Consider the following 9,649-nt stretch of genomic DNA (forward strand, 5'->3'; position numbering starts at 1 on the left):
CACTAGCTTCTTCCTCAGCTATCTTCTTTAGCATTTTATTGCAACCCATGGTACTTTGCAGGGAAAGTGTATAAAAGTTTCCCTGGCCTTTGTTTTGGGGCCACTCCCCGCTGTTTCTGCTTTTCTCATGAGAGTGACCCAAGCATATGCTTGATAAGAATAAACTCCTTGGTTTTTTCCATGTGTGAGTATGGACTCTCAGTGGTAATTAGTTTTGGCCTTAACATCTGATGAACTCGACGTGATAGTTGCCACTGAGACCCCATCCGACATGGAGTGATTCAAGAACCGGCTGGTGAGTTTGGTGTGTGTGAATGTGTCTGTTTTGTTGGCGCCTGGTATTGTTGGCCTAAAAACCTGGTGGACGAGCTAGAGAAGGGTTTTGGGCTGCAGGCTTTAGAGACATCTAGGCTTTCTCCACTGTCGGATTGTATCTAAGTGGAGCTGACTCCACTAAACTGGTATCTGAGGTCTAAGTGGGTCTCGGGCCTGTTATGCCCAAAATTCTCCCAAAAGGGCCCAGCAGACAAATCCGAGACACACTCCGATGTAAAAAGCAAGAGGTGAGATTTATTCAAACCCAGGTCTGGACGCTCCTGGCATGCAAGCCGAGGAAGAGCCCCGAACCCAGGGTGGAGCAAGTTTTTATGGGGTACAGAAAGCAAGAAGGGTAGGGTCCAGTATGAGTACACTTTTTATTGGTGGTTGGTGATTTCATTAGTAAAGGAGGAAGTAAAGGAGGATTTGCATTGGTAGCTGATGATTTCACTAGTAAAGGTGAATTTGGATTGGTACAGGTGAGGGGTGGAGGGTCCCTTAACCGGGGGCTAGAGTTGGTGCAGCCTGATTACCTGTATTTCAAGGTAATAAAAACTTATTGTTTATTATAGCAGCTGTTTGCCTAAGGTGACTCAGTTTACGGCTCAGTGGCTGTGCAACCTGGGGTGGGGGAGAGGCAGCAGGGAGTGGCCCTGCAGGTTTCACTGGCAGAGGTTGGGGTGGAAGGGCTAGGAATGGAACTTATGCGGTAAACAGCCAGGAATGGGGCTTGTGCTGTAAACAGCCAAGGATGGAGCTTGTGCTGTAAACAACAAAATGGAGCTAGTTTGGCTCTCACAGGCCCACTGGTCTGGTTTGGTGTCTGAACGGAGTTGAGGCCACTACTAGGCCGAGATTGGTTTGTCTGGTTTGCCTGAGGTGGTGTGGGCGGTGTGAGAATCCAGCCCCCCCTTGCTCTTTGTTCAGGCGCCGGCTCCCAAAAGGGGGGGGGGGGGGGCATGCGCGCTTAGTCTTTTACTTGCTGTTTGTCTGAATTCCAGTGTTTGCTGCTAGCCTGTTTGTCTGAATTCCAGTGTTTGCAGCTAGCCTGGGGTGCAAGTTACGGAAGCTCTTTGTTCAGGCGCCAGCTCCAGAAGGGGAAGGGGCATGCGCCGGCTTGCGGCTTGCGCCTTAATCTGCTGTCTGTCCTGAGGTGAAAACTTGACATATAGTCTTTGTTCTAAAACAAGAGCTCTGAGAAGAGCATGCGCGTTTGAAGAACTGTGTCACAAGTTTGCCATTGATTCAAGTTACGCCACTAGGTGGCGCCCAAGCACCGTGTAAAAACCTACTGGGTCTGAAGCCAGTCTTTAGCCGCATCTGTAAAATGCCCTTCGGGTTTTGCCTGAATTGCACTTTCAAGTATTTTTGCCAGTGTCTCCTGGGAGATTGGTCTCGCCCTAGAACAAGTGCCCCAGAGGACATTTGTGAGTGTGTAGCAGACCTCTTCCTCCAAGGAACATTGTCAGACTTTACTCCTTCAGAAGTTGCCTTGCTGACATATCTGCTCTTATGTAGTTTGCAACCCTCACTGCGTGGGGCGGTCTGGGCTGGTGATTTTTGTGTTACTCGTCCTTGTAGTTGGTGTTGGACTTAGTAGTGCAGCCCCAGAGGACTGGTCCGTCTGGGAACGAGTAGCTATAGCTTGCCTCTACTACTTCCTAGCAGCCTTATTTACATTTCTGATATTCTACTAAAAAAAAAATATGGGGCAGGCTCAGGGCACCCCCTTGAGCCTCTTCCTTAAACATTACCAAGATGTTAAGGAAGAAGCAGATAACCTAGGGGTATCCATAAAAAGGAACAGGCTACGCAGACTTTGTCAGAAAAATTGGCCAGCTTTTGAAGTCCGGTGGCCGGAAGGAGGTATTTTAGATCGTCCCACGATTTACAAAGTTAAAGATGTGATATGTGGAGAACCTGGGTATCCTAATCAAGTCCCCTATATCACCATTTGGCAAGTTTTAGTGGAGAGACCTGCTCCATGGCTAAAGTCTTTCATTTCTCATGACCCTTTCTATCTTTACTCTCAAAAACCAGAAGCTTCAAAAGCCTTCAGCTCCCGTCAGCCCTTCCCCTTACCTAGTCCTGCCACCCTTTGATCCACAAGGAGATCTCCTAGCAAAACCTCCCCCCTACCAACCAGCAGGGGGTGAGAATGAAATAGAACCTGTGGCACACATAGGAGTTGGGGGAGGGGAAGGACTTACTACTAGGGGAAAAATCCTAAGAGATAGAGCACATAGAATGGCCCTTGAACTTGATTCTATGGCCCTCCCTTTAGGGGCCATGGGCCCTTCAGATACACAGGGACGTCAGAATGTTGTTTACTGGCCATTCTCCATGAGCAACCTCTATAATTGGAAAATGCAGACACCCCCTTTCTCCGAGAAACCCAGTGGTTTAATTAACCTGTTAGATTCTCTTCTGTTCACCCACCAGCCCACTTGAAATAATTGCAGTCAGCTCCTCCAAGTTCTTTTCACCACAGAGGAGAGAGAAAGGATCCTGACAGAAGCCCGGAAGCTGGTTTCGGGGGATGACAGAAACCCTACTTCAAACCCAGAAAGAATTGCAGAGAAGTTTCCTCTATCCTGCCCAGACTGGAATTATGACACCCCTGAAGGTAAGGAGAGAATCAAAGTCTCCCGCCAGATTCTCATGGGAGGTCTCTGAGCTGCAGCCCGGAAACCTACAAATTTGGCTAAAGTCAGTCAGGTAAGACAAGATAAGGAAGAGGCACCTGGGGCCTTTTTAGAACATCTCTTAGAAGCATATCGCACATATACCCCTATAGACCTAGAAGACCCTATTAACCGCATTGCAGTAATGATGACCTTTGTCAATCAGGCAGCACCTGACATTAGTCGGAAGCAGCAACGGCTGGAAAATCTGAGTAAAAGGACAATTTCTGAACTTATGGCAGTAGCACAAAAAGTGTATAACAACTGGGAGACAGCAATAGACAAACAAACTAAGACATTAATTGCAGCTAACAAGAAACATACCCAAGAATTGGCCAAAGTCCTGATGGCCAACATGGTGAGAGTGGACTGTAGAGTGCCAAGACAAGCACACTGGATGGAAGGTAAGCCTGAAGGCTGGGAAGGAAGTAGACCCCCTCTAGAAAAAGATCAGTGCGCCTATTGCAGGGAGAAGGGACACTGGAAATATAATTGCCCCAACCGACCGGCCAAGACATGCCAAAGCCCGGCCCAAGTTCTGGAATTGGGTGAATTAAATGAATAGGGGGGACAGGGTTCAAGTACCCCTCCCTGAGCCCAGGGTAACCCTAAAAGTGGAGGGGAAACCTGCAGACTTCCTGGTAGACACAGGTGCCCAACACTCCATCCTTAAACAATCACTTGGAACACTATCAAGCCGTAAATCATGAGTGCAAGGGGTGACAGGAACCAATCAGTACTCATGGACCACTCAAAGGACAGTGGACTTTGGAACTGGCCGAGTGTCCCATGCATTTATGGTCATACCTGACTGCATACCTGACTGACTCCCCCTTGCTGGGGAGAGACGTATTGACAAATATAGGCACACACATTCATTTCCAGCCACAAGGGATCCAAGTCACTCACGCCAACAGGGAACCTGTATGTGTGCTGACAGTCTCAATACCAGATGAACACCAACTTCATAAAAGACAAGCTAAAACATGCATTCCAACCGAACTAGAACCATGGCTATCAGAATTCCCAAAGGCTTGGGCAGAGACAGGGGGCATGGGATATGCAGCACACCACCCCCCTGTGATAGTAAAATTAAAGGCTGGGGCCCTGCCAATACAAGTAAAACAATACCCCGTGTCAAAAGAAGCCCCAGAAGGTATCACCCCTCACATAAAAAGATTAGGACAACTAGGAATACTAATCCCATGCCAATCACCTTGGAATACCCCCTTACTGCCTGTCAAGAAGCCAAGTACTTATGATTATTGGCCGGTCCAAGACCTTAGGGAGGTCAACAAATGAACAGCCCATATCCACTCCACGGTGCCCAACCCCTATACCCTGCTAAGCACTCTACCACCCACTAAAAAATGGCATACTGTTTTAGATTTAAAAGATGCCTTCTTTTGCCTACCTTTGGCCCCAAGAGTCAGCCTATGTTTGCATTCGAATGGCGAGACCCCACAGATGGATTCAACGGACAGCTTACCTGGATTCAGCTGCCCCAAGGTTTCAAGAACTCCCCAACCATCTTCGATGAGGCTTTATATGAAGACCTCAGTAAGTACTGAAGAAATAACCCTAAAGTCAGTTTACTTCAATATGTATACGACCTCCTGATAGCAGTGGATAGCCTGACGGATTGCCAACAGGTTACTCAAGAATTACTTAAAACTCTTGGGGACCATGGGTACCAGGCTTCAGCCCAAAAGGCCCAAATCTGCAAAACTCAAGTTATTTACCTAGACTACATACTCAAGGGGGAACAAAGATGATTATCAGACTCTAGAAAAGAAACTATCCTAAGAATACCCATGCCTAAGACCCAGAGAAGTCAGAGAATTCCTGGGGACAGCAGGGTTTTGCCGACTATGGATTCCAGGTTTTGCAGAAAAGGCAAAGCCACTGTATGAGGCAACCTGAGGCCAGGAACCCCTAACCTGGACTGAAATTATGACTCAAGCCTTTGACAGTATAAAGATTGATCTCTTACATGCCCCAGCTTTAGCCTTACCAGATATAACAAAATCCTCCCACTTATATATAAATGAAAAAACAGGAATAGCAAAAAGAGTACTAACTCAAACCTTAGGACCATGGGAAAGACCAGTAGCTCACTTATCAAAGAAATTAGACCCTGTAGCTGCAGGATGGCCACCCTGCTTATGCAGCATAGCCGCTACGGCCTTACTAGTTAAAGATGCAAATAAACTAACTCTGGGTCAAGATCTAATGGTGACCACACCACATGCTATTGAAGGAGTACTCAAATAACCACCCAATCGGTGGCTGACTAATGCCAGATTAACTCTCAAGCTTTGTTATTAAACCCCCCGAAAGTCCAATTCAGTTCCAGCGCTGCCCTCAACCCAGCCACCCTACTACCTGATCCAGATTTGACACAACCTCTTCATGATTACACTGAAATCCTGAGTCAAGCCCATTGCATTCGAGATGACCTCTGAGACCAACCCTTACCACAGGCAGATGTCACCTGGTATACAGATGGCAGCAGTTTTATGAAAGATGGTAACAGGTATGCGGGGGCAGCAATGACAACAGAGACAGAAATAGTATGGGCTGAGCCCCTGCCTCCCCGCACATCGGCTCAAAGAACAGAGCTCATAGCTCTAACACAAGCCCTCTGGCTGGGCAAAGACAAATGACTGAATGTGTACACTGATAGCCACTATGCCTTTGCTACAGCACACGTGCACGGAGCTATATACCAAGAGAGGGGGCTGTTAACAGCAGAGGAAAAAACTGTCAAAAACAAACAAGAAATCTTAGACTTGATTCAGGCCCTGTGGCTACCCAAGAGACTAGCCATTATACATTGTCCAGGGCACCAGAAACCTCTAACTCCAGTAGCAAGAGGAAATTGCCAGATGCCGCTGCAGGAAAAGCAGCCCTCCTGCCCTATCCAAAGACATTAACCTTAGTGACACAATTACCTACAATGCTTGCACCCACTTTACCTAACCCAGAATACACCAAAGAAGATCTGACGCAGATAAAGCAAAAAGTTCCCCTACACTATGGTGAGAGAAAATACTACTACACACTAAACAAAAGACAAATCCTCCCAGATAAGCTTGACTTGGACCTAATACATCAGATTCATTACAGCACACACATGGGACCAAGGAAAATAAAAGATCTGTTACAGAAAGTTCCCCTAAAAGTATTCAACCTAAAAGCCAAAACACAAGCAATCACTTCAAAATGTAAAACATGAAACACGATAAACACAGGACCTCATGGCTCAAGGAAAAGAGAAACCAGACCTGAAACATATTGGGAAACAGATTTCACTGAAATAAAGCCTGGTAAATATGGATATAAATACCTTTTAGTTTTTATAGATACTTTTTCAGGATGGGTAGAAGCCTACCCCACCAAGACTGAAACGGCTGCTGTGGTAAACAAAAGGCTACGAGAAGACATCATCCCAAGGTATGGATTCCCCACTCAAACAGGGTCTGATAATGGCCCGTCTTTTGTCTCCCAAGTACAGCAAAAGATAGCCTCCCTCCTAAACATTAATTGGAAATTACATTGTGCCTATAGGCCCCAAAGTTCAGGACAAGTAAAAAAAATGAACCGAACTCTAAAAAAATTTTATCTAAACTGATTTTAGAGACTGGTGCAGACTGGATATCTCTCCTCCCCTTCGCCCTATATAGAGTTAGAAACTCCCCCTACACCCTAGGATCACTCCCTATAAAATCCTTTATGGAAGACCTCCTCCCATTATTCCTGGCACCCATAACAACATAACAGGTATAAATAATAAAAATTTCCTCCTTTCCCTTCAGTTCTATCAGCAGGTACAAAAAGAAAACTAGAACCTTCTATGGGCCACTTACATGATTGACCAAGTTCCTGAATCCCACAGGTTCCAACCTGGAGACTGGGTGTATGTGAAGAGACACCATCAAAAAACACTTGAGCCCTGGGGGGAAAGACCCTATATTGTCCTGACAACCCCCGCTGCTCTCAAAGTAGACAGCATTGCCTCCTGGGTGCATCACACACACATCAAGCTTGCAGAACCCATTGCTGACAAAAAAGACTTCACTTCGCAATGAAAAGTTCGGCGAGATGAAGACAATCCCTTAAAGCTGAAGCTGACGCGTTCCTTGCCAACACCATGTTGGCATTACTGCTGTTACCTATGTGTACATCATCCCCTGATTTGCACCAACCCTTAAATGTAACCTGGGTAATCATAAATGCCCTCACAGGAACCATTGCTAACCAGACCTCAGGCATCCACCCATGAGGCACTTGGTTCCCTGAACTTTTAGTGGACATGAATGAACTTGTAGATACCTACCCCTACCCAGGCTGTTTCTACGTATGTCCGGGACATTTCAAAGACAAATGTGGGGGAGGGGAGACTTATTTCTGTGAGTCGTGGGAATGTACATCTACCGGTCAGATCTAGTGGGAGGCCCCAAAACGAGGGGATTACACACAGGTAAAAAAAAAAAAGAAAACCCCCCTTGTTGGGGTGCAGCCCCCCGTACCTAAGCATAGTAGTTTATTCTCAAGTGCTCCCTGAGGAACGTGGCTATAAGCTTCTTATTCTGAGAATATGTTTAGATCTGCCTAAAAGCAGACAGTCATGTTTACAGATAAGATAGCTGGTGAGTCTCGCCAGGTTGTAGCTGGAGATAACACTTGCTGAGGCAGTGAGCTGTTGTATCCTGTATCTCCCCCCTTACTTATACAATAGTAGTCAGTTTTAGCTTAGGGGAAATGGGCAAACAGTAACAGACATCCTGGCGCTTTTGTGGTTAAGTCTGAAGTAAAAATGCCTTTTTAAACTGTTCTTGTGATCAGTAGCAGTTTTGTGCTGATTTGGAGTTTTAATGGCAGTTTTAACATCTTACCTTGTTTCACTTCTTTTTGCTATTTTTAACCTTTACTAAGATAAGTTTATAAGGAGCTCAATAAACATGGGTATTTGCTGTGTGTCTGATAGAGCCTCAGCCCCCCTTTTCATTCCAATCATTTTGTCTAACAGTGCTTTCCTCTGCACCACTGAACAAGGGGTTTCGTGAGACACCTTCACCCCCTTGCCATCCAAAAGGGGCTCCCCAGTGTGACCCAATAAGCATAACCTTTACCCCTAAAGGTATAACAGCACAAGGGTGGGAACTCGGGAAGCAGCGGGGCATAGGGATATACTCCCCCCGAGGTAAAGCCAAAGGGAGTATTTTCACCTTAAAGGTAGTATATACAGTTCACAATAAAAAGCCGATAGTAGTAGGACCAAACCCTATCTGGTAACTGAATTTAAATAATAATACCACCACAAATTTAAAAACAACTGACTCTGAGCCCCCACTCTAGGACATCCTCACTAAAACCTACCAAGTGCTAAATAAGTCTAGACCAGATCTCACTGAATCCTGCTGGCTATGTTTAGATATAAAGCCCCCTTATTATGAAGGAATAGCCCTTCCAGATAATTTTACTCTAGTAACTGAGCCAATAGCTTGCCGTTGGCAGCAGCACACCAGTCCCATCTCACTTTACAATCTGTTGCAGGACAAGGAACTTGGGTTGGAAAAAAGACCCCTTCTCACAAACGCCTATGTAATAAAGTCCACCACTGAAATGGGACGGGGTACCTCATTCCACCTAGCTATGGGTGGTGGGCATGTACAACTGGATTGACTCCCTGCCTACACACCCAAGTTTTAAATTTAACCCAAGATTTCTGTATATTAGTACAGTTAATCCCCAAGCTTACCTATCATAAAAAAGAAACTATATTTTTAGAAACAAGATTTCCCCGAGTCCAGAGAAAACCTGTCACAGCCATTACCCTCGCTGCAATTCTAAGTATTGGTGGCATAGGGGCAAGAGTGTCAGCTCTTGTTTTCCAAGACCAAAACTATAAGGCCTTAAGTGCAGCTATAGACTTAGATCTAGAAAAGATAAAAGCTATCTCACATCTCCAAGAATCTTTGACCTCCTTAGCCGAAGTAATGCTTCAAAATAGGAGAGGGTTAGACCTGTTGTTCTTACAACAAAGTGAATTATGTGCTGCCCTGAAAGAAGAATGCTGTTTTTATGTTAACCATTTAACAATAATCAATAGTACTAGTGAAAAGCAGACTACAAAAACGTAAATGAGAACAAGAACAGTCACAGAGTTGGTATGAATCCCTCTTTAATTGGTCCCCTTGGTTAACAACCCTAATATCTACAATTGGGCCAGTAACCCTACTCCTGCTGTTAGTAATTATAAGACCTTGCATTCTAAACAAATTAATCTCCTTTATCAAAGAAAAAATAAGCATGGTCCAGATATTGGTTTTAAAATCCCAATATCGACCTATAAGTCAAGACACCTCTCACCAACCCTGAGCCCAGGATTGGGCTCAGTCATGTCCTAGCTCAAGGGAGGAATGAGAGAGCAGATATGATTACTTTTATTTTCTTTGCTTTGCTTTTAAATAGTGATGGTAGTGGTAAAAGTAAGAAATGTAAAGGACTGAGGAAGAAAGAAGACACGGAGGAGAGGGGGGAAGCAAGGGCTGCAGGAAGCTCCAAAACAGGCATAGGCCGTAAATCAAATCAGGTACACAGCCCCGGTGGCAACGACCAATCAAAAGTTCACACACCTCCAC

At 45.4% G+C, this 9,649-nt stretch overlaps 1 long non-coding RNA gene across 2 annotated transcripts; it reads left to right on the forward strand.

Moving 5' to 3' along the window:
- The first annotated feature begins 182 nt into the window (after positions 1–182).
- On the forward strand, positions 183–7,767 carry LOC105888065. Of its 2 annotated transcripts, XR_001161727.2 has the most exons (4): positions 183–295; positions 2,761–5,538; positions 6,380–6,458; positions 6,821–6,839. It is a non-coding gene; the product is annotated as an uncharacterized LOC105888065 (long non-coding RNA). The 2 variants fall into 2 exon arrangements; XR_002775863.1 differs by having other exon boundaries at positions 6,380–7,767.
- The last annotated feature ends 1,882 nt before the right edge of the window (positions 7,768–9,649 follow it).

Source organism: Otolemur garnettii, unplaced genomic scaffold (assembly GCF_000181295.1).
Source record: "Otolemur garnettii isolate 467f Iridium unplaced genomic scaffold, OtoGar3 scaffold00174, whole genome shotgun sequence".
Classification (NCBI taxonomy): domain Eukaryota; kingdom Metazoa; phylum Chordata; class Mammalia; order Primates; family Galagidae; genus Otolemur; species Otolemur garnettii.